This window comes from Musca domestica, unplaced genomic scaffold, assembly GCF_030504385.1.
Source record: "Musca domestica strain aabys unplaced genomic scaffold, Musca_domestica.polishedcontigs.V.1.1 21, whole genome shotgun sequence".
Taxonomy (NCBI): domain Eukaryota; kingdom Metazoa; phylum Arthropoda; class Insecta; order Diptera; family Muscidae; genus Musca; species Musca domestica.
Window position 1 is genome coordinate 11,883,022 of NW_026712258.1, and position 25,327 is coordinate 11,908,348.

The window sequence follows — 25,327 nt, forward strand, 5'->3', positions numbered from 1 at the left end:
TGTTTCCGCCCGGGTTCGAACCGGGGACCTTGTGCGTGTGAAGCACACGTGATAACCACTACACTACGAAAACTTATGCCAACAGCGCGCCAAACAACCTATTTCACATTAAGGCAAACTGGTGAATGTAGGATTGCACATTGGGAAGTGACATTGTGTGTTGCGATAATTTATTTTTAGACTTCTGGTTTATTTAGGCGAATTGTACACATGTACAAATTAAAAACTGTTCCTTTTAAAATAAAATAAAATAGTCATTTTAATGAAGCAAAAGAAATGCTAGTATGAGTGCCTGCTTTATTCGCTGTAATCTTTATAACAGTAGCTTGTTTATATGCAATAATAAAATACTCTTTTTTAGGTGGTTTATGTGTGCAATGTACCTATAGCGCAGTAAATTGATCAACAAAAGCAACCACAAAACCATGTATGGAGTTTTTTTTTATCAAATTCTATATTTCTACCACAAGTCGCAGGGATGATTAGTAATTTAAATTCCAGGTTCCTTCTACAAATAATGGATATTTTTGGGGTGTGTTTTGTTTGTAATCTTGTGCGCTCGCTCTCGCTATTATTTCTCTTTAAGTCGTAATTTAGGTCAGTATATCCAACTTGGCCACTAAAAACTCTGTTTCCGCCCGGGTTCGAACCGGGGACCTTGTGCGTGTGAAGCACACGTGATAACCACTACACTACGGAAACGGCTTGCATGCGTTTTTAGTATAGGCAATTTAAATCTATGAAGTAATCTTAGATAGAAGCACAACAGGGGAGAAATGCAGTAACAAGTTCTAACTTTAAACAAGTCAGTAACGAACAAAAAATACAGTTTTTATACGGCGGTAAGTGAATAAAATTCGCATCCGTATCGGTTTCACCAATTTTAACCGTGCATTTTTTTTGGAGTATGCTATTGTCATTTTATGGGGCGTATGCGCCAAAAACATTACGATTTGGTCCAAACTAAGCAGACTTTATTCAAGTCGGGCATTGATCGCATGATTCAAAATTCATTTCAATTAGACAAACGTAGTATGATTGAATCATTATAAATCTATACCTGAACCGAGTTGTACACATTTTAACAGAGGAATTTCAAGGATGTATTAGAAATTGCAAATGTTAAATTACAGTTCATTTTATTAAAACATGTACCTAAAATCCCCAAATTTGTTAAAATCGGAGTGTACCTTTATACGGCGATTATGCCTAAATGTGGACCAATCTTCATATTTTTTAAATTTTTTATTCATAGAACAGTGTTGGCATGTTTGTTCAGGATACCGTAGTATTTTGTTTTTGTAAAATAGTTAGGCTTAATGTCATTGTTGTTGTTTTTATAAAAACAACGTTTGTTTATTAGTGGAGAAGGATGGTAATGTTTACCAGCGGGTAAGTTTTTTGTCATAGACTTCCCACGTTAATCTCAGTGGAACACTATTTAGAATTTAATTATTTATTCTCTGCTTGTATAATTCTTTTTATACCTTTGAATAGGAGGATATATTAAATTTGTCATTCCGTTTGTAGCATCCCTAAATATTCGTCGTAGACCCCATAAAGAATAATTCTAAGTCCATTTAACGATGTCTGTCTGTCCATCTGTCTGTTGAAATCACGATACAGCCCACATTATTTGACGTAGAGCTTTTAAATTTGACACATTGGTTTGTATTATTTTTTTATAGCCCACATGTAATGGTACCTCCCGATATTCGGTATTTTGATGAATTTTTTTCACATTTTTTCACGGATTTGTCTAAAAGTTGGTATTTGTAGTTCGATGGCGGAACATGGTATGTATAGGTCCACATTTTGGTATGGCCCCCATATAACGGTACCTCACGATAGTCCGTTATTTGATAATCCTAGTCACATTTACCCACGAAATTATCTCAAATTTGGTATTGAAGAAGATTTGGTAGATGACAATCCTTTAATTATAAATTTGTCTATGGAGGTTCCCGTTTTGATATAGCTCCCATACAACTTTATGGTTTTTTGAAAAGTTTAACAGCATTATCGAAACTGTTTTTTTAGTATTTGTAGTTTAAAGTGGAACACATTTTTATTTAGATACTTTTATATAAAAATGCTTTCATTACCCAAAGGTGGATGGTATTAAAAGTTCACCCCGGCTGAACAAAATGCTTCTTTACTTGTTAATATTTTAATTGGTGGTTGTTTAATGTTGCCTCCTTCATGGCGTCATAAAAATGATAATATTTTTTCCCTAATTATCCTTCGTTTTTTCTGGACAACGACCTGCAGAAAATTCGAATTTTAATTAATTTTCCTTAATGACTCACCCAGCGTAAATCTTTACGTTATAGGACCAAATTTCTGCTAGATCGCATCCCCAAGTCATTTTTATGCATCTGACCCCTACCCTAATCAGCTGTTTTTGAACATGCATTCAGTTTCTATCCCAATACCTACAATTTCACATGCAGTCGTCTGCATAATTATTTTTTCTTTTTATACCCTACAGTTGAAATAACGCTTTTAGACCCTAGGTCGATCTAGACATTTGGAGTCGATCTAGCGATGTCCGTCCGTCTGCCTGTCTGTCTGGCTGGCTGCCTGGTGCGCACGATAACTCTCGAAGGGAGTATCGGATTTGGTTCAAACTTGGTACATCGTAATATTTTTGTCCACTCCTTCTGGTAACTCCCCCAAAAATGGTCGACATTTTCAAAAAAAAAAATTTTTTCACAGAAGGAGAAAAAACAATTGGATTTTGCTCCAACGTTGCAAATCCTAATATTTGCGTCAGTGCTAGGTCAGGTGTGAAAATAGACAATATCGGTCCACTCCATCAAGTACCTCCCCCACATTTTGAGTAATTACAACTCTTATAAAATGTGATGTAAGAGTATGACTTTCTTTAAATTTCACACATCCCAATATTTATATTAACCCAAGGTCTGGTGTTAAGACCTGGTACCTCCCTCAAAAAAGGTCGAAATTAAAAAAAAAAAAATTTGCACAGAAAGAGAAACTATACTCCGATTTTGATCAAAGTTTTGAATAACAAAAACTTTTGTAAAATCCGAAATAAGCATCAGGTTCTCTTTATATTTAATGCATCCCATTATTTCCACTAACAAAAAACAAAGGATCCGTTGTGAAGATGGGATATATCGATCCGCTCCTTCTGGTACCTCCCCCAAAAAGGATCACAATTTTAAATATCCATGAAGCTCATAAAAAGCGAAATTTGCATCCGATTCCATTCAAGACTTGGTACATCCCAATATGTCCACTAACAGAAGATCTGTTATAAAGATGTTAGAGACCGGACCATTTAATTTGCTATCTGCCCCACATAGGCTTCAAGATTTTGAAAAACACAACGATCAAAGAAAGCGAAATAAGCAATCAACACTCTTCAAATTTCACACACACAAACATTTTTGCTAATACAATGTCTGTTGTGCAGATGATATATATCTGTGAACCCTTTCTGATACCTCACTCACAAAGGGTTACAATTTTCCATACTTTAATCTATCATAACTTGCGAAACAAGTCAGCGATTTTTTACAACTTGCTATATCTGAATATATCTCTTTTTGTCAGAAACCTGAGATCAATATGGAATCTATGATTTTCCATAAATTGGATATAAATGTTCGATTTTTTGTAATATCTTTCGTTTGCAGATTGCAACTACACTTACACACTTTAGATTGGTCTTAGCGATGGAAACCATAAAATGACGATGTCCTTCCAGCTTTATTATTCTTGGCGAAAATAGTCACCGTCAAAACTAGGCAAAACTTTGCAAACTTCATTTGTTTGACCCTAGGACAAACCCTATTGAAATTGGTGGCATTAGATAGATATGCGTCCCATATATATTTCCCCCTAATTCAATATAATTGATACAATACCCGTGCTACATTTGATCAATTAATTATGTCTGCCACTATGAGACCAATTCGATTCAGATATAACTATAGCTTATATAAGCTCGTTTCATCTTATTATACCCTCTATCATAGTATGGAGAGTATATTAAGTATGTCATTCAATTTTTAACACCTCGAAATATACGAAATATAATATAGTATATATATATATATATATATATATATATATATATATATATATATATATATATATATATATATATATATATATATATATATATATATATATATATACTTGATCAGCATAAAATTGAATGTTGATTTAGCGATATCCGTCGCTCTGTGGAAATCACTCTATCTTCCGAACGAAATGAAGTAGGAAGATACAATTTTACTCTAATGTATATTATATCTGCAGGACTTTTGGCATTGAAAATGGGCCATGCAGGTCCACGTCTTCGTATAGCCCCCATATAACCCCTAGCCCCCTCCCGACATTAGGTATTTTGATGATTTCAGCGACATTTTTCACCGGAATTGTTTCAAATTTGGTATTTGAAGTTCGTAATGGATTCTACAGCCTAAGACAGAAAATTGTCTGTGCAGGTCCACGTCTTCGTATATTCACCAATTTTTTTCCAGTTTCGCACTTGAATGTTGTAATGGTTTATGCCAAAAGTTGCTACGGCTACATTCGGCATTTTTAAGATTTTAACATAATTTTTAACGGATTTAATTTTTTTTGAAAATTGCCAAATTCGTTCCAAATGGTGGAGGGTATTCAAAAATCAGCCCTGCCGAACTTAAAGCTTTTTTACTTGAACAGTGTTGGCTTGTTTGTTCGGGATACCGTAGTATTTTGTTGTTGCTAAATGGTCAGGCTTTATCCCTTTATTGTTGTTTTTATAAAAACAACGTTTATTTATTAGTGGAGAACGATGGTAATGTTTATCAGGGGGTAAGGTAGGGAATACCTAGGTTTCGGAAAGAGCCACCAATCCTCATCAGTTTCCTTGTTTTTTGTCTGGGATATTCTCCCCAGAAGTTATTTTAAAAATAACTTCTATGACAAAAAACATTTTTTATCCAAGTGACGAGATCGTAAGCTTTTTTACTCGTTTTTTATTTAAGTCTTCTTGAAATCTTAAACCTGTAGCAATCATATTTTTTACGAAAGGTCATATACAAAAAAATACATCCACCAAATTTAGTGGAAAATATTTATTATTATTTCCATCCGATTTAACCGTCATACGCATTCGATAACAAATGTGTTAGTTTGATTAAATTCATTCAAAATCCCAATATAAACTTACATTTTTTATGAGTACAACACTGCTAAATATGCATCGTGGGATGTAGGGGTCCAAGTCCGCCCCATGCCAATATTTGTCCTTTCCTTACTGTTTTTTTAAGGGTGAGTTTTGTTTGTGTCTTTGTAATGTGTTCAGAGGCGCAATTGGGATCCCACGACCAATATGGCAACTAAAAACTCTGTTTCCGCCCGGGTTCGAACCGGGGACCTTGTGCGTGTGAAGCACACGTGATAACCACTACACTACGGAAACGGCTTGCATGCAATTTTGGTATAGGCAATTTTCTTCTCAATGAAATAATAAAACCAAAGGAAACAAGTTAAAAAGCAGTAAGTAAATATAATCTGTTAAAAATACTGTTAAACTCTTAAAAATACCGATTATAGCCGTTATATTGAGGTCTATAAGAATATAGCCGTTATACTGGGGTCTACATGGGCATTGTTTGTCATAAGCCGTTACCATATTCAAATTCGAAACTTGAAATAAACGGTGAATAATGTAGCTAAAATCATTAAAATACCGTATATAGGGAGGTATCGTTATATCGGAGCTATATGAAGACCTAGACCAGCATATACAATTTTCTGTCATAGGCTGTAGCATCAATTACGAAGTTCAAATACGACATCTCAAACAATTTCGGTGGGTATTGTACCTAAACACGTCAAAATACCGAATTTATGGAGGTACTCATATATATGGGGCCTAAACGAAGACCTGGACCTTCATAGACAATTTTCTATCACAGACTGTAGATCCCATTACGAATTCTAAAAACGTTTGAAACAATTCCGGTAAAATCATCAAAATACCGAATATGGGGAGGTACCGTTATATAGGGGCTATACGAAGACGTGGACCTGCATAGAAAATTTTCTGTTATAGGCTGTAGTATCCATTGCGAACTTCAAATACCTAATTTGAAACAATTCCGGTGAATAATGTCGCTAAAATCATCAAAATACCGAACCGTTATATGGGGGCTATATGAAGACGTAGACGTAGACTGTAGTATCCCTTTCGAACTTCAAATACCAAATTTGAAACGATTCCGGTTAATAATTTGGCTAAAATCATCAAAATACCGAATATCTGGAGGTACCGTTATATGGGGGTTATATGAAGATGTGGACCTTCATGGCCCATTTACGAACTTAACCTGCCTACTGGAAATAAACATGTGTGCAAAATTTTAGCGTTCTATCTTAATTCGTTCCAAAGGTAGCGTGATTACAACAGACAGACAGACAGACAGACGGACATCGCTAAATCGACTAAGAATTTTACGCTGATCAAGAATATACACTTTGTTGGGTCTGACATGAGTATTTCGAGGAGTTACAAACTTGACAAATTAAGTATCAATTTAATTTATGTTCAAAAATAATAATCAGATGACTTTGTGTAGTCTGAATAGAATTGTTGCTACAGGACGAGTTGGTTGGATTTCGTGGGTGTAATGCATAAACAATTTGCAACTACTCAAAACCGAGGGTTCAACATTTCATATTTTTTCTACTTATGTTACTCATTTAGTACGCATTATATCAGCCTTACACAATCACATATAATACTTCTCTAGCTCACCCTATTCACTATCTCCATATCCTACTATATTAAGTACTAGTTAACACTCCATATATTACGATGAACCTCACGCACAACTGGTATCCTTGTCTGGCGTCAGTAGGAGTCGACCCCATCTTTTATACAGATGGATGACGATTGTAAAATATTTGACTACTAGCTTTGGCCTTATGGTTAAAAGGGTATATATTATATTATCGAATTACCGGTCTTTTTGGATGAAATCCATTTCAGGACTTGTCAGTCATGTCTGTCTCATGTTGAGTAAAGAGAGTATCCGATGTAGTTAAAACTTGACACCTCGTAAAAAGAATACACCTAATGACTCTTGAGAAAATTTAATTGGTGTGTATAAAAAGCAAATAACTAAAACAGCTGTTTCCGCCCGGGTTCGAACCGGGGACCTTGTGCGTGTGAAGCACACGTGATAACCACTACACTACGGAAACGGTCGAACGCGTATTTATCGTCAAACTAGCAGCAGAGTTCGGTATTTCCCATATTGGGGTACGATTGCAGTGCAATACTAATTAAGCAGTATTTATTATTTTCAAAACGCCCAAATGTATGCAATAAAAGAACAGTGTCAAAACTCAAGTCAGTTGAACGTGTGATATATATTGCGGATTAATAGTGGCGCCTAATCACTATTTCTATCTGTGTTAAGGGTGCATCGAATTATTGAACTGATACCTACTTTGAAGATGGGTTCTTAGATATTTCTATATTAACTTTCCGTTAATGAAATCTAGAAAATGTTATAGAAAACCATTGATAAAGGTGATGATAGTTCCTTCATTAGATGGTTTGTACATGTGAAAGTATTTATTTTTAATAGTTTTTTGAGTACGTTACAAAAGTCTTACTTAAAGGAATACATACTAGAAAAAATATGCATTTTGATTGGATATGAAGTTTCCGTAGTGTAGTGGTTATCACGTGTGCTTCACACGCACAAGGTCCCCGGTTCGAACCCGGGCGGAAACAGTTCAATATTTTTTTTTGAACTGGACTATTACAACAAATTCAAACATTTTGTGCCAAGGCTTGTTAGCAAACACATTTTTCACTTTCTACTTTTAGCATATTTATAGCATACCTTCAATGGATCCCAACAATTTTATACCCTCCACCATAATAATTTTGTCATTCCGTTTGTAACTCCTCGTATACCTTATGTCAGACCAAACAAAGTATATATATACTTTTTATCAGCGTAAAATTGTAATTCGGTTTAGCGCTGTCCGTCTGTCTGTGTTAATCACGCTATCTTTGGAACGAATTGAAATAGAAGGCTAAAAGTAAATGGTTAAGTTCGTAAATGGGTCTCGTTTTCCTATAGCTCCCATATAACGGTACATATCAATATTCGGTATTTCGATAATTTTTGCGACATTATAGACCTTAATGAAATATTAAGATCTTAATGGATACTTAAACCTCTGACGGAAAACTGTCAATGCAGGTCCATGTCTTCGTATACTCCATATATAACGGTATCTCGATATCTTGATGATATTAGCGACATTATTTACCGGAAGTGTTTTAAATTTCGTATTCGAATGTCCTAATGTGTACAACAACCTATGACAAAAAAAACTGTGTATGCGTATTACGACGATGTTTTTAATTTTTTCAAGTTCCTTCCAAATGGTGGAGGGTCTTTTTACTTATTAATCCTAAATATGTACATGTAAAAAATCAGCTAAGTTTTAATCAACGCCCTTAAAATTTTTAAATTCTAAATATCAGGTGTTACAGTTATAAGGACTTCTATAACTGATTATCTGCTAGAAAAGTCGGTACCTATTACGAAGTCCAAATACAAAGATTGAGATTCTCTGTTAAAAAACAGCTAAAATCTTCAAACAAGATGTAGATGGGAACTCAAAAATTTTGAAATAATTTGGGTGAAAGTGTCGTTAAAATCATCAAAATACCGAATGAAGAGAGGTATCGGTACATGGGGGCTATACGAAGATGAAGACATGTTTGAGCAATTTTTTTGCCATTGGAAGTAGTATCCATTACGAACTCCAAATACGAAATTTGAAACAATTTTGGAGAAAAGTGTTACACAAATCATTAAAATATTGGTACAGTTATATGGGGACTATACCGAAATTTGTGAACATATAGGGAGGACAAACTGCAAACTTAATCTTCTGGTACAGTATTATGGAGACTATACCAAAACTTGGACCTATATGGCTCATTTTTCAATAAAAAAATTTCTACGGACCTGAAATACATCTGAATAAAATTTTATTAACCTACCTCATTCTGTTCGAACCCTTAGTGATTTCCACAGTTGGAGGGATGTGGCTATAATGACATATAACTTAATTTTGATCAAGAATGTATGTTAACTTTGTGGGGTCTAAAATTACTATTTTCAGCAGTTGAAAACAGAACGGTAAAACTTATAAAACGTCCATAGAATAGCTTACATCATGTAAATGTAAGTCTTTAAAAGTCCTTATTTACGTTTCCGCTGCCCAGTGTGAAGTATGTTTAACAGCAAAATACAAGGTTCTAGGTGTAATTTTTAAGGACTATCGAACAACTTTTTATTCCGCATATCACGTCTTTGTAAATATAATGGTTGTTCGGTTAGAAGAAAACCCTTCATTTGATAAAATTTGTGTGCTACTCAACATCGAATACCTCCTAAACATGTTGTCCCTCTTTGATTTGGGTGGAATGAATACTTAAAGATTCAGAAAAATATGTTGACCTAAAAAATCTAACTCTTTTGGACACCACCCACTGACCCCTCATCTAATCGAATCTACAAACCAAGTTTTCTTCCTTCTGCCTTTTTAACAAATGAATGATATAAACACAAATCATATTATCTCAAGGCGAACAACATAACCATCTGCCGTTCTAGTTTTCCTCCCTCCTTAATTATGCAACCAAAAGATAAAAGTTTGCTCTATGAATTCACTTTAGATTCTAACACTTATCTTCCACCAAATGGCCGCCACTGCCGCTTATCTCTGGAAATATCCATAAATATCGCATAAATGTCTACAGCCTCCTGCATTCGTTTGTTTTCAAACAACAATTTGCATTTAAAACAATTAATAAATCGCTTAGAGTACTAACCTCACCGCACCCCACCCTCACCACCTTTCGCTGTTCGGAAAGAGTTTAGTAAATAAATTTCAAATTCGCATTTGGCCATAAACAGCAGCTATTTGCTTCGAGTCGTTATTAAAAATTATGTCCATTAATTACATCTAATGGGACAATCAATCTTTTCTATGCGGAATATAGGAAATATTTTTATTGAATTAGCTCAGCTTAGAACAGAAGCAACAACAAAAATGCGAGCAGTGAAATAATGAAATTATTGGAAGATACATAAAATTAAGATAAGCGTTTAAGAATTTATAACAAGTTGCGGCTGCCGGTGGCGGCGGCGGCGATAGATAGACAGACAGCAGAAATGTCGATGTTGACAAATTACCGATAGTGGAAACATCGAACTGCAGGTATGGACCAGGTTAAGTCACACGTTGCCAATCAAGGCGGCGGTCATTGTCAACGGTAGACAGACAGTGTAACAAGCAAAGGCTATTCTATTAAGTTTTTCGTAGAAAATAAACTACTATGAACAAGTGGATTTAGCATTATGCTCTCTGCCACGAGAAACTACATAGGCAGGTTATACCCACATAAAATAATATGAACTCTATTGCAATTTCAACAGACCCCATTGGGTCTCCAACGCATGAAATATTCGTCGTATTGCATCATGAATGAGAAAGTTTATATACCCTCCTTCTCAATGAAGTCTGATGAAATGGTATCAATTGAATTAAAAATTAAAAATCGGGGTCGTAGAGTTTTAGTCAAAGTCGAAGTAAGAGACTAAGAGACAGCTTCTCGAGCAATTTGCTGGAGTGAGAGTCGTGGTAAAAACAAGACTCCCTACATATTTCCTCATTTTGGAATATTTTTTTTTAATTTTTGTTATGTCTAAGTAATTCTGTTAAACCACCAAAGGTTGGGGGATGTAGACCTTAAAAAAATTGAATTGAATTGGGGATGTAGACCTTCTATGGGATTGTATGATGTAGGTTGCTATGGAAATATGTACTTATGTGTACTAAATGATGCTAAATTTCACACAAATTGGAATTGTGGTGAACCAATAGAGCTGGAATTATTAAATTTGGAAATAAGATTTCCATGGCTAGTATTGGGGAATGGAAATGGTACTAAATTTGGTACAAATTGGATTTGGGCGAACCTATAGGGCTGGAGTTCTGAAATTTTGAACTATTTTGGAACGAAAAGTACCAAGTGGTACTAAATTTGGTATAAGTTATCTTTGTATATAAAACAAGTAAAAAGTCAAACTTTGAATACCCTCCACCATTTAGAACGAATTTATCAATTTTCAAAAAAAAAAAAAAAATAATAATAATAATTAAGTAATAAATAAAATAAACAACAATAAAGGGATTAAGCCTGATCATTCTGCAACAAAAAAAATCCGTTAAAAATTCTGTTAAAATCTTAAAAATACCAAATGTAGCCATTATATTAGGGTTTATACGACGACGTGGACCTGTATAGGTTATTTTTGTATAAGCCATTACAACATTCAAATGCAAACCTTGAAAAAATCGGTGAATAATGTAGCTAAAATCATCAAAATATAAGGGGCTATAGCAAAACGTGAAGCTGCATGGACAATTTTCTGTCATAGGCTGTAGTCTCCATTACGAACTTGAAATACCAAATTTGAAAGAATTCCCGTGAATAATCTAGCTAAAATCATCAAAATACCGAATATAGGGAGGTACCGTTACCTGCATGACTGATCGAGCACAACGCCCAGACGAAATGGCTGACGTTAGAATCTTGAAATTTTGAGCGTGGACCAGTCTTATTGTGTAGACGTGTGATAAGACTGGGTTTTTGGAAATTCGAACTAAAAGGGCACGAAACAAATAGTAAAATAAAGTAGGAATTGAATACTTTGTATTCGACAAACGGAATGAGCTAGAACTCTAAAATTTGGAAAAGGAGTCACTGTTGAAGTGCTGGATGTATGTTCCAAAGTGTTGATGAAAATTCGAACTTAAGGGTTACGAAAAATTCTAAAATGGTACTAAACTTCTAATATGGTATCATATAGTATTATGTGAACGGATATAGCTTAAAACTTGGAATTTGGTATATATGAAGGTGGCTTGGGAAATTTGTTCTAAGTGTACGAACTGTACTAAATTTGTAACAGTGTGTTTAATTCAGCCTAAGCTGAGATTTTCACATTTTGTATTGGGGCCACTGCTGATGGTGGGTTTTGTGACAAGGATGTGGTTTTGGAAATGTGTACCACAAGTGCACGAAAAGTACTATATTTTTGGTAAAATTTGATATTGAGTGCACATGTAGTGCTTTAAATCTAAAATTTGGCATTGGGGCCGCTGTTCAAGTGTAGTCTGGACATATGGAGGTGGTTTCGGAAAAGTTTACGAAAATTGTCCGAAAAATACTGAATGGTACATTATTTCGTGTTGGATGAAGGAATAAAGATACAATTTTGAAATTTGATATTTAGATAACTGTTGGTATCTGTTAGTCTGGAATTTGGCGGTGGTTTGGAAATGCGCCCTATATCTCTACGAAATTGGTATTGAGTGAACGGATAGAGCTGGCATCCCGAAATTTGATGTTATGGATTTGAGATATGGTGTTGATCTTGAAAATGTGTACTATAATTTCCGAAACGTACTAAATGGTACTAAATTCGGTATTGGATGGAGGAAATGAGTTGAAATTCTGAAATTTGAATGGATGTCACTGTAAGTTTATGTGGATGAGAATAGTAGCTGGTTTTGGATATGTGTACTATAATTATACTAAATGATACTGTATTTTGCAATGGGGGGAAGTTAATGAGCTGTAATTATTAAATTAGACATGATTGTCACAGTTGGTGTCTTGGTTGGTTTCAGATATACGTACCAAATGTTACAAAATTTGTTATCGGGTGAGGGGATAGAGCTGAAATTTGACTGCTGGCTTACAGGATTAATATATATGGAGACGTTGAAAATTTTTGGACAAGAAAATATTTTGTCCATTAAAAGATTATTTGGCTTCAAATAATTTAATACATCTGCAACTGTACGAAATTGTGGATATGCGTAACGTTTTCTTAAGAATAAAACTTCCACCTACTGAGAGCTGTAAATATCAAATAACAGAACTAAGTGCCCGTAATATTTTACAATTTATTTAATGTTGTTGTAGCAGCTCATACTGTTGTCTTCGTTCCGACTCAAAAAGGATGAAACCTTTACGGGTTTGGTCCACAGCGATACTGGAGTTAGTTAAGCTGGTTTGACTGAGCAGCGAAATAGGTGCAGCGTGCCATATGGACCTGTGCCACAAGCTGAGCAGATGTTCTGCACATCGCTGTCAATTCGGGCCCAATAGGAATTAAAGGGGATGCACCATTCGAATCTTAACTGAGCCAAAACTACTCGGGTTTTTCAGGCAGCTCTTAATACGAATTATTATTGAATATGCATGTGGCCATAAAACAAACTAATACATATAAATTCTTTGAGCCACAGTAGAATACCTTCTATAAATGAATATTTATTTCATGCAAAACCATGAATTATCTCCCTTGTTAAGAACGTGATTTACAAATTATTTAATTGGCAATTCCGAACAATATTTATGATTTAAAAATATTATCAATTGACTTTGCTGCACTTTACTTTATGGCTTTATTATGTGAATGTTCGTGGCCGAGACAGACACAGCACTTCTGCAGATTAACATTTCGGACATGGGGTTGCGATACGAAATTCACACTCCCACACTACCTGACTGGCTAAAGATTGGTTGTCATAACGCCAAAGACGAGCGCCTTTGGCCAAAAACTGAAATCGAATATTCTTGGACAAATTTACGGTAGTTACGAGGCGTTTAGCGATGATTGGTGCGACTAAGACGGACGTTAAATGCATTTTAATTCAATCATAAATTTTGACATTTAAATGCTGTTGACAGACGGCGATGCTACCTCAACTGGAATTCTGATTGTCTGTTAATGCAGAGTCCATGGTTCGTGTGAACGTGTGACCGGCAATGACAAATATTTTGTAGCCGGCAATTAAAATAAATATTTTTTCGTATATCTGTCAGTTCGTTTAACTGTTATTATGCAATTTTTAGCTGATTTACGGACACATCAAAAAGAACTAATTTATTAAATTTCCATAAATAAATTAATGGATAGCCATAACTGGGAAATGTTCGAAAAAAATCGTTAAGCATTTTTTTTTTTGACAACGTGATTTATATTCTACATGGAATGACTCATTGAAAATATGTTCCAGAATAATGCCACATTCGGACAAACACTTAAGACATATTGCAGAACTTCGAATTCGATTAACGATTTGTAAACATATTTCGTTATACCAAGTTTCGACCAAATCCGATACTGTCTTCGAGACTTGTCCATATTGTGCATTAGATAAAAACGCAGAAGAATAGACAGACATGGCTAGATCGACTAAAATATGTAGTGAAACGGTCTAGGATCTAAAACCATAATTTCGATGAGGCAAATTTTGGCCGTATCAAATTATATATACCCTCTGCAGACATGCGGCTGGTGGTATAATGATAAATGGATTTTGACCAATAATTTAATTTGTAGGTTTGTCCAATTCTGGTCCTGATTTAATGTACATTTTTAAGCTAAACTTTAATTTTTGTATTACTTTAAGATAGCTCTCTAATAGAGGTCGGGTGAACAGTGTATGAGTTGGAGGTGAAATTATGAAACGTATGAGGGCTATATAAAAATCTGAAATAATTTTTGTCGCATTTGGTCCAGACAACCAGCTAGTTAAAACTATTTTACATCTCCAATTCAATCTATACATAAAAATATAAAAGATTAGTGAAATAACTGACTGACTTAACACCAACCAAAACATGAAACGGCTGAAGCTGGAATCTTGAAATTTTTCACGAGGGTCAGTCTTGGGTACGTAAATGTACTAAAAATTTAATTGAATAAAAGTGTGAAATTTGGAGTGAGAGTCATTGATGGAGTGCAGGATATATGTACCAAAGGGTTTCTGAAATTCGAATTTTAGGCTACCAAATTTTCTAAAATAGTACTAAACTTTAATAAAAAACGGCCCTAATTTTTACATTTTTTTTTTAATTTTATTGAATGAAAGCAAAAAAATGTCGGGAATAGTATGAAATTTTAGAATAAGTTTAGATTTGTTTGAATTTGTCACCTTTGGCACGAATGATGGCCTTCAAACGGCCAATGAAACCGTCACACGCTGCCCGAATGTTGCTCGGTATTTTGGCCCGGTATTTTGGCCCATTCCCAGCGAAGCGCTTGCTTGAGGTGATCGACACTTTCGCATTGTGCGCTGGAAATGAAGCGAGGAACCTCATTTTGTAACCATTCTTGGATGGCGCGCGCTGAGTGCGATTGTGCTGAGTTCTGTTGGAATGTCCAAGGTCTGCGGCCAAAATGTTTGCATGCCCAAGGCTTTAATACATCCTCCACAATATTTTCGTTTTAATATTCGGCATTTATTCTGATGACACGGTTGATTAATACGAGCAGAGAGCGACCATCGGCTGTTATGGATCTGGCTTCTGGTGGCCAACCGAAGGTGCACATTTTCAGCTGACCTCTTTGACAAGTAAACACGATAATTTTGTTTGCTTACAAGCTGCTGGACAACGAATGGGGAAAACCAAATTCGGAAGTTCACTACTTTCGGCCAAGCTAAGCAACTCTTTAGCTCTTTTGAGTCTATTTCCTTTCTGTTGCGGTGTAAGTTCTTGCACTTTTTGGAATTTCAATTCATTTTCAGTTCGAGTTCATTTTTCAATATTTGCCGAATGGAATATTTCGATACGTTCAGCTCAGTAGACATTTTTCGGCCACTGCGACGCGGGTTTCGATCAAGTCGCTTCTTTACTTTTCGAACCATTTCTGCTGATGTAGCTGTTTTCTTCCGTCCGTTTCCTTGACGTCGGACTACGCTACCAGTATCACGGTAACGAGCGATGGTACGAGGCACAAAAGATTTATTCGCATTTAAATGCTGCTCTAACGATAGCCACTTGTGGTTTTCACGCTTGAATCACGCTTGAATTCCATCACGAATAACTTTTTTTTCTGGAAAATTCTCACCAGAATGCTTTTGTATGCTTGTAAACACTGGAATAATTTTAACAGCTGTCGGACGAGTGGCTTAGAAATGACAGCAGTCTGAAGTTGGTTGCAGTTTTTTTCATCTTACCCTGTATATATTGTACCTATTTTGATATATATCCGATATTTTGGCTATAAGCATCACAGTGATGGTCAGAAGTGACATTTTAATGTATTTGCGATTTAGTGGAATTTTTTGTATATTTTGACATATAAGTAATAGTTTTTTTACCCGCTAAGTATTGTCGATGACAGTCCAAATTGGTAGGCTTCTGCCCAGTCCTAATCTTTAACTCTATGCAAATTTTATAATTGTGGCCTGCAGAGTAACAGCAAAATCTGGAAACTTTTCTGTTTTTGGCCATTTCTACCCCTTAATATTTTGCGATCATCTCCAAAAATGTAGGGTTCTATTCTGACCCTAAATTTCGTGAGGATCGGGCCATAATTGCGAACTGTAGCGTCATTACAAATTAACATGGACAGGCGGACGGAAGGACATACACAGCTAGATCGACTCAGCTCGGCGAGATAGGAAGATCCATACATAATTTCCTATATTACGAGGTGTTACACAATTTGTTGACCCAATCAAACTTATAATGCCCCCAACACATAGTGTTGTAGGATATAAAAACATATTTTTAAGTCGGGGTCTCAGCACACAATGTTGGTAAATTGTTTAAAATACATACGATGAATTTTGTACTCCAGTGTTACTTGCAATTCTAATGACGAATAACTAATTTCAAAGAACTTGCAGAGAGTTCATTGAACTCTAGCAAGATCGCGGGATAATAAAACCATTCAAATAACACCCCTGCCTCGCCAAGTTCAATACTCTTTTAATCTGCCAATAAAATTAAAAGTCCTCAGAATCAAACACACATTCACATCTTCAATAACCCCATTCAAATCGGCCATAAATCTGATAAAAATATCAAGATAATAATATTCAGGATTTATTAGATGCTCGAAATTCCCCAAAGACGAAAACATCCGTCACAGCCATGGCTGCAGCATTCATTCAAATCATTTTTATTTTTGGGTAGAAACAATGAGTAAAATCAAGAACCAAAACAAAACAAACAAAACAATCCCAAATTGGATTGAATGGTCAGCAGGAAGACAGAGAGAAAAAAGTACAAAACGAAAACATGTCACTAACGTGGGACAATTCCCGTAAATGGTGCAGACCGTAAACGCCGCCGTTTATAACGCTCCCACCACCACGCCACCAGAATAATTGCTTGGAAAGGTGTCAGTTTTGTAGTCTCTCTCATTTACACAATGGCAAGATTTTTGAAACAAAACGAAATGAATGAACTTTTCGTTTTATGCCTTTGTCGTAGCCCAAAATAAAGATGACGACAATGCCGAGGAAGAAGATCCCGGCGCAAGCGCAGGCAGCCACTTATGGAAACTGCCGTGATTGCGGCAAACTCAATTGCGTTGATGCTTTGATTTATTTTTATTGAATTCGTTCACATTGATCACTGATTACGATCAGTTGATGCCTCAAAAGAAAAAAAAAGAAACGAAAGAAAGGTCGCCATAAGCCACCATATCCATAATGATCAAATGATGTATGATCTGGTCTGGCGTTTATTTGGAATTTATTTTTATTCACCTCGAATCGATTCTCGGTAGATTACGCCAAAGAATTTTAGCGCAATTGAGGCGGCTTCCACTTAAATTCGAAAAGAAATTCATTGAGATGGCTCCAGCCAATGGCTGCTGCTGCTGGTGGTTGCCATCACCAATGGGTAACCAAGCAGCAGAACGTGTGGATTTCTGGATCACGTAGCCATGATTCATGTTTGCTCCTTTAGTCGTTTTTAATAAACTGCTAATTGATCAGATTAAATTGTTGTCCAAATACGTTTTTAATCGCGGCTAGCACGTGACGTGCTGGCTTCCAATTCTGGAGCACACACACCTTCATTACCCACAAATCTTTGTTATGAAGATGGATCAGATTTTTGGAATTCTTGGAGTTGTGGGTTAAGTCATTATGATGTTCTTTTATAAAAAAAGCTCAGGCGTGGGAGAAGAATTATTCTTAAGGTTTAAATGTTCCGTTTGGTGTTTTCTTAGAAAAATTTTATTTCGTAGATATTTGTGAGTGAAAACACATATTTGTGGTTTGTAGAAAAATTACCAATCATAGAAATGATAATGTTTGTGATAACGAAATACATGAAAATTGGAGGCTGAGATTTTGAACACATTCTTGTAATCCTTGATATCATCCTTAGTATTATGATTCCGCCAAGCTCTGTGATACCTGGATCTATCTGTGATACCTATCCCGGAACGCTTTTGGCAAAATTGGTTTAATTAGCTCAAGAACATTTCGTGTTTTGTTTCACTGTGAAACATCTTCAGTTTGTCCTTTAATTTAACCATCGTCTTACAAACGAACAACGTTAGTAAGTTTTTGGATTTTTTTTTATCAAAATGCGTCCTCTGTCAAGAAAGTTATTATTATTATTATTTTTTGTGAAAAAACGTATTTAGCGACGAAGCTCATTTTTGGCTCAATAGGTACGTAAATGAGCATAATTGTCGATTTTGGAACGGAGACCCGCTAGAAGCATTGCTAAAGCTATCATTGCATCCAGAAAATGTGACAGTTTGGAGTGGTTTATTGGCTGGTGGCATTACGAATTTAAAAATATATATTAATAATTATTATTATGAATTCAATTATGTCCTCCACTCTAGTTTATTTATTGATTTTACGATTCATTACTCATTCTCACTATCTCTCCAATTTTCTCGGTACTCCACAAATAAAAGTCCAACGGTGCCAAATCGAAATCTCCTTTTCAATTTTTGTGAAAAAAAAACTCTTTTATCGCCATTGACTGTAACGGCTACTCCCATAATTTGACTCATTGACTCAATTATGTCTCTGGAAAAAAATCCGCGCCAAGAGTGCGGGTTTTCTGTGTCCCCAATTGCGATATTTTTGCTTTTTATACCCTTAACCATATGGCTACGGAAGCTATATATCAAAACGTGCCTCATCAATTAACGGTTTTAGACCCTAGGTCTATTCGTACCCAATTCGTTTCAGTATATTTGGAGTCGATCTAGCGATGTTCGATCGAGTTCAGAGATGGGCAATATCGGTCCACTCCTTCTAATGCCTATCCCACAAAAGGTTGAGATTTAAAAAAATATATATATATTTTACTGTCCAGAAAGAGAAAGGAAAATCCGATCCGATGTATGAACTTACACTGCAACAGAAAGAAAATAGACTCAACAAGTAAAAAAGCTGTAGCCGGACTTTTAATACCCTCCACCATTTGGTACAAACTTGGCAATTTAAAAAAAAAAATAAAAATAAAAAATAAAATCCGTTAAAAATTCTATTAAATCTTAAAAATACCGAATGCCTATACGACAACGTGGACCTGCATAGGCAACTTTTGTCATAAGTTATTAAAATATTTAAATGCGAAACTTGAAGAAAAATCAGTTTATAATGTAGCTAAAATCATACCGAATATAGGGGGTACCATTATATGGGGGCTATACGAAGATGTGGACCTGCACAGACAATTTTCTGGCAAGGGCTAAAGTATTCATTACGAACTTCACATGCGAAATTTGAAACAATCCCGGTAAATAATGTCGCTAAAATCATCAAAATACCGAATATCGGGGGGTACGGTATATGGGGGCTATACGAAGACGTGGATCTGTTTTATGCTGCAGTATTTATTACGAACTTCAAATACCAAATTTGGAACGATTCCGTTAAATAATGTCGCTAAAATCATCAAAATACCGAATATCGGGGGTACCGGTACGAAGACGTGGACCTACACAGATAATTTTCTGTCTTAGGCTGTAGTATCCATTACGAACTTCAAATGTCAAATTTGAAACAATTCCGATGAATAGTGTCGCTAAAATCATCAAAATACCGAATATCGGTAGGTACCGTTATATAGGGGCTATATGATAACTTGGACCTACATGGCCCATTTACGAACTTAACCTGCTTACTGGCAAAATATACATGTGTGCAAAATATTAGCCTTCTTTCTCAATTTGTTTGAAAGATAGCGTGATTACAACAGACACACGGGCATCGCTAAATCGTCTTAGAATTTTAAGCTGATCAAGAATACATACACTTTGTTGGGTCTGACATGAATATTTCGAGGAGTTACAAACGGAATGACAAAATTAATATACCCTCCATGGTGGAGGGTATAAAAAAGCCACAGAGTTGTTTCGCTTGGCCGAAAGTGGCGAACTGCCGAATTTGGTTTTCTACGATGAGAAAACATTCGTTGTCCAGCAGTTTGTAAACAAACAAAATGATCGTGGTTACTTGCCAAAGAGGTCAGCTGAAAATGTGCACCTTCGGTTGGCCACCAGAACTCAAGCGCCGGCCATGGTGATGGCCGAAGATCGCTCTCCGTTCGTATTAATCGACCGTGGCATTAGAATAAATGCCGAATATTATCGCGAAAAATGTTCTAGAGGATGTATTAAAACTTTGGGCACGCAAACATTTTGGCCGCAAACCTTGGACATTCCAAAACTCAGCACACTTCACCCAAGAATGGTTACAAAATGAGGTTCCTCGCTTTATTTCCAACGCACAATGGCTACAAAAATCTCCGGATACCAATCCGTTGGACTATTGTGTCTGGAGTATTTTGCAAGGTTGGCACTAAAAAATACCAAAGTATCGATCACCTCAAGCAAGCGCGTGACGGTTTCATTGGCCATTTGAAGGCCATAATTAGTGCCAAAGGTGACCAATTCGAAAAAATCTAACCTTTTTTTTAAGGTTTGATGCTATTTCCGACATTTTTTGCTTTGATTCAATAAATTTAAAAAAAAAAAAAATTAAAAATTATGTCGTTTGACTTTGTTGCAGATTTTTTTATATCACCCTGTACATAGCGGGTTTTCGTGCATCAAATACATGAAATCGCCAGAATATGTGTATGGGAGCTACAACCAAATCTAAACCGAATTCAATATAATTTGGCAAATACATTTTTAGACAAATTCCAGCGCACTGTCCAAATGTCATTGAAATTTGGTGTACACTGCGTATTTGATGCATCAAATGCATGAAATCAGCCGAAATGTTTATAGGAGTTATTTCCAAATCTGAACCGATTTTAATATAATTTGGCAATTTATTTTTGTTCCAAATTTAGTTACACATTCCAAATTTGGAAACTGTATCTTTAATATATCAATAGATACGTGCATATAAAATCTAAGATTTTTGGAGATACCTTCGATTCTGATGCTAACATCCAGTTCCAAGTGGAATTTCAAAAATTTGTATAACCTATGTTACATTCAAGCGTTGTTGTAGTATACATGGAAATTTTCAAGAAAATCTGTTCAGCGGATTTCGAGTCCATAAATTACAAACAAACTAACAATCAAATCGTACACACAATCAATAGTACAAACATTTTCCTCTTTTTATACCCTACACCACAAGGTGGTCAGGGTATTATGTCTTTGTGCATTTGTTTGTAACAGGCAGAAGGAAACGAGTTAGACCCATAGTTCCTTTTGATGATCTGCATAGAATCACATTCTGAGTCGATTTATGCATGTCCGTCCGTCCGTCCGTCTGTCCGTCCGTCCGTCTGTCCGTCTGTCCATGTATTTTTGTAAACAAAGTACAGGTCGCATTTATTGCCCGATCCAGATGAAATTTTGCACAGATCTTTTGTTTGGCCCAAGGACGAACCCTATTGAAATTGGAGATAATCGGTCAAAATTTAGATATAGCTCCCATATATATCTTCGTCCGATTTGCCTTTTATTGTGCACCAAACGTGTAATATCAGCCCGAATTGTATGAAATTTTACATATACACCCAAATTAGGCCTGAAAATATGTATGCCAAGTTTGATCGAAATCGGTTCAGATATAGCTATAGCTCCCATATATATTGTTCATCCGATTTGTTATTTTTGTCCACCGCCGCCATAATATGCACTCTGCGACAACAATATTTGGGGAAATATATCAAATACAGCTCAGAAATACATTTGCTAAATTTTATCGAGATCGGTTCAGATTTGGATATAGCTCCCATATATAACTTCGTCCGATTTACCATTTATTGTGCACCAAACATCTAATATTTGTCCAAATGGGATGGAATTTGGCACTTAAGACCGAATTGAGTCTAGAAGCTAGTATGTCAAATTTGGTGAAGATCGGTTCAGATATAGCTATAGGTCCCATATATACTGTTCATCCGATTTGTCATATTTGTAACATGCACTCCGTAACACCGATATTCAGGGAAATATATCAAATACAGCTCAGAAATATCTTTGCCAAATTTTATCGAGATCGGTTCAGATTTGGATATAGCTCCCATATATATCTTTATCCGATTTCAAATTAATTGTGCACCAAATGGACAATACAATTCCGAATTTAAAAGATACAAATGTTTCGGCATATTTAGTCCTTTGAACTTTAAATTACAATTATAATCATAGCGTGTATGATCAAATTCTCCCATAAAATCTTATAATGGTTATGTGGAGCTCTACAAAATTAGCAAAGTGGTGTAGGGTATCATAAAGTCGGCCCAGCCCGACTTTAAGACTTTCTTTACTGGTTTTTAGTTAGAAGAAGAAGATAACTGTATGCAAATTTTTAAACTTGTCCATTATCGAGATATGTCCACGATTTATATATTTCCAACTCTTTTTAATTTAGAGTAAGACATAATTTGACACATACACATATTTCTCAAACAGAACATACTGAATTAGTGGAGAATATGTTCAGTATTAGAGAAAACAGCGTCATATAAACACGCACAACATATTACCCATTTGTAGTAAGAATTTAAAAAAACTCATAAAATCGAAAATATGTCGAACAACTTAGAACAAGGAAAATCGATTTGAAATACATCAAATCATAAAACCCGTTTGATGTCCCCAACATCCAAATCTCGATAGCCTAGACTTTATTTCCATTTCCCTGAACAAAAAATTCGATTTGGTGCCACAACAACATGTGTGCTGCTGCTGCAAAAAAAAAAGACGGAGAAAATTATTCTTAGCACGCTTCCTGGCACTGTTATTTGATGAAAATTAAGGCATTTAAAAGCAATGATGAAATCTGGGGATTAATTTTGACAAGGCGCTTGTAATTGTCATTCATCTTGGCCCTTAGCATGCGAGTGGTATGAAAAGCGCCCCATAATGTTTGATGAAAAATAAGAAATAGTTGCAGCGGAATTTGCAAGAATGACAAATGTTCCACATTTATCTGGATTAACATGCGGAATGATCTTCACTATGCCATGGTGTTGCATAGGTGACAATTTGTGCTTGCTACACGCAAATGTATTTTTATACCCTACACCACTAAATTCGTGACGATTGGTACCGATTTGGATGAAGCTTTCGTGAGGGGGTCGTAAAAATAGAATCAAGAATTTGGTGTTTTCAAGGTAATAACCTGAGAGTTTTTTTTAGCTCTCAAATCACTGACAAAATTACCATTTGTGTTCTTCTTGTTTATCATTCGAAGCAGTTTTTACCTCCAAAAACCTTTTATCGGATACAGGATGCCATTTCCGAAAGTACTGTCTTGCAACAAAGCATGGTCAGGGACATTATGATGACACGGTGCATAATCGGAATGTCGTCTCGGGAATCACTACGGCTAACGATCCTTATTTCTGTAAAACTCGAACACATATTTAATTAACCTGCGAAATCTCTATGGACTACGCTGGAATCGAAATGACGTATAGGAGAACCTGGATTCCAGACAACCTCTTTAGGCCATGATGACAATCTTGTTTTGTCGTTTACAAAGATGTTAAATAATTTTCCTGCTAGTATGTTAAAGTCCTTGAGAGAGCTATTCTTTCTCCAACTTCTTGTGGTATACTCGGTAGTAGGATGGTTTCTCAATGTTTTTAGACTGAATTGTTTTCAAGATGGTACGCTAAGTTTCTATCGGATGGTAACTGGTGTATAAAGGCTTACGTTTAAGTATAATCCCCATTTTTCAGTATAGCACCTTCAATATAATCGAGTACACTTCGATAATTAACGTTTTTTTTTTTTTTTTTTTTTTTTTTTGGCAAATTAGCGACCCAAATAAAGTAGTCGCTAAGTCCTACCCACAGAATCAGTGTTTTCAAATTTAATTTAGATTCTTCATTCACAATTTCTGTTTTAATTTTACCAACATTGGTCGCTAACTCAAGAAAGAGTAAGAGAATTCCACTACTGGTTAGGGTCCGATTCCTGGCGGGAAGATGGAAGTTCATTGTGTGATTATACTCAAGATTTTGGGCAGTTGTTTTTTCTGTTTTTGTTACAATATATTATTTTGTGTTTTATTTTGGGGTTTTTATACGTTAGTTCCAACTGGCAATATCATTGTCCAAAAGACGTAAAACATTTTTTTTTTAGATCTGAACTGCGTTTTTCGTATTAGCTCGGCCACTTTACTTGACCCTCCAGGGAGAAATATTAAGTTAAGGTACTAACTCATAAAAATGTTGCAAACAAATTGAAATGTCAGTCAGGCCCACTGCTTCTAGTGCCTCCCAAACGTAACCTTATTGGTTTGCACTGCGTAATACGTCTGAAATGCCCATAAATGGTCTATATTTTTAAAAATAATAAATCTCTTAAAATCAAGCCGAATCCAAAAACAAGTAAAAAAATACCCTCCACAGTTTGGAAGGAATTTGGCAATTTAAAAAAAAAAAAAAAAAAAAAACGATAAAAATACGACGACGTGGACTAGTATAGGCAACTTTTATCATAATATTAAAATGCCAAACTTGAAAAAAAAAAAAATCAATGGATAATGTAGCTAAAATCATCAAAATACCGGATATAGGAAGGTACCATTACCATGGGGCCATAACAAAACGTGGACCTGCGCAGACAATTTTCTGTCATAGACTGTGGTATCCATGACGAACTTCAAATTCCAAATTTGAAACAATTCCGGTGAATAATGTCGCTAAAATTATAAAAATACCGGATATAGGCAGGTACCATTATATAGGGGGACCATACCAAAACGTGGACCTGCATAGACAATTTTCCGTCTAAGGCTTTAGTATCCATGACGAACTTCAAATACCAAATTTAAAACCATTCCTATAAATAATGTCGCTAAAAACTTTAAAATATCGAACATCGGAAGTTACCGGTATATGGGGACTATTCGAAAACGTGAACCTGCACTGACAATTTTCTGTCACAGGCTGTAGTATCCGTTACGAACTTCAAATACCAAATTTGAAACA

The 25,327-nt window shown here is 35.6% G+C and overlaps 5 non-coding genes across 5 annotated transcripts; 1 reads left to right on the forward strand and 4 right to left on the reverse strand.

Annotated features, from left to right (window-relative positions):
* TRNAV-CAC (transfer RNA valine (anticodon CAC)) lies at positions 1 to 73 on the reverse strand. The gene has a single exon. It is a non-coding gene; the product is annotated as a tRNA-Val (tRNA).
* Positions 74 to 629: 556 nt separating this feature from the next.
* Positions 630 to 702, reverse strand: TRNAV-CAC (transfer RNA valine (anticodon CAC)). Its single transcript has one exon. It is a non-coding gene; the product is annotated as a tRNA-Val (tRNA).
* Positions 703 to 5,370: 4,668 nt separating this feature from the next.
* On the reverse strand, positions 5,371 to 5,443 carry TRNAV-CAC (transfer RNA valine (anticodon CAC)). Its single transcript has one exon. It is a non-coding gene; the product is annotated as a tRNA-Val (tRNA).
* A 1,714-nt stretch (positions 5,444 to 7,157) lies between these two features.
* Positions 7,158 to 7,230, reverse strand: TRNAV-CAC (transfer RNA valine (anticodon CAC)). The gene has a single exon. It is a non-coding gene; the product is annotated as a tRNA-Val (tRNA).
* Positions 7,231 to 7,695: 465 nt separating this feature from the next.
* TRNAV-CAC (transfer RNA valine (anticodon CAC)) lies at positions 7,696 to 7,768 on the forward strand. Its single transcript has one exon. It is a non-coding gene; the product is annotated as a tRNA-Val (tRNA).
* The last annotated feature ends 17,559 nt before the right edge of the window (positions 7,769 to 25,327 follow it).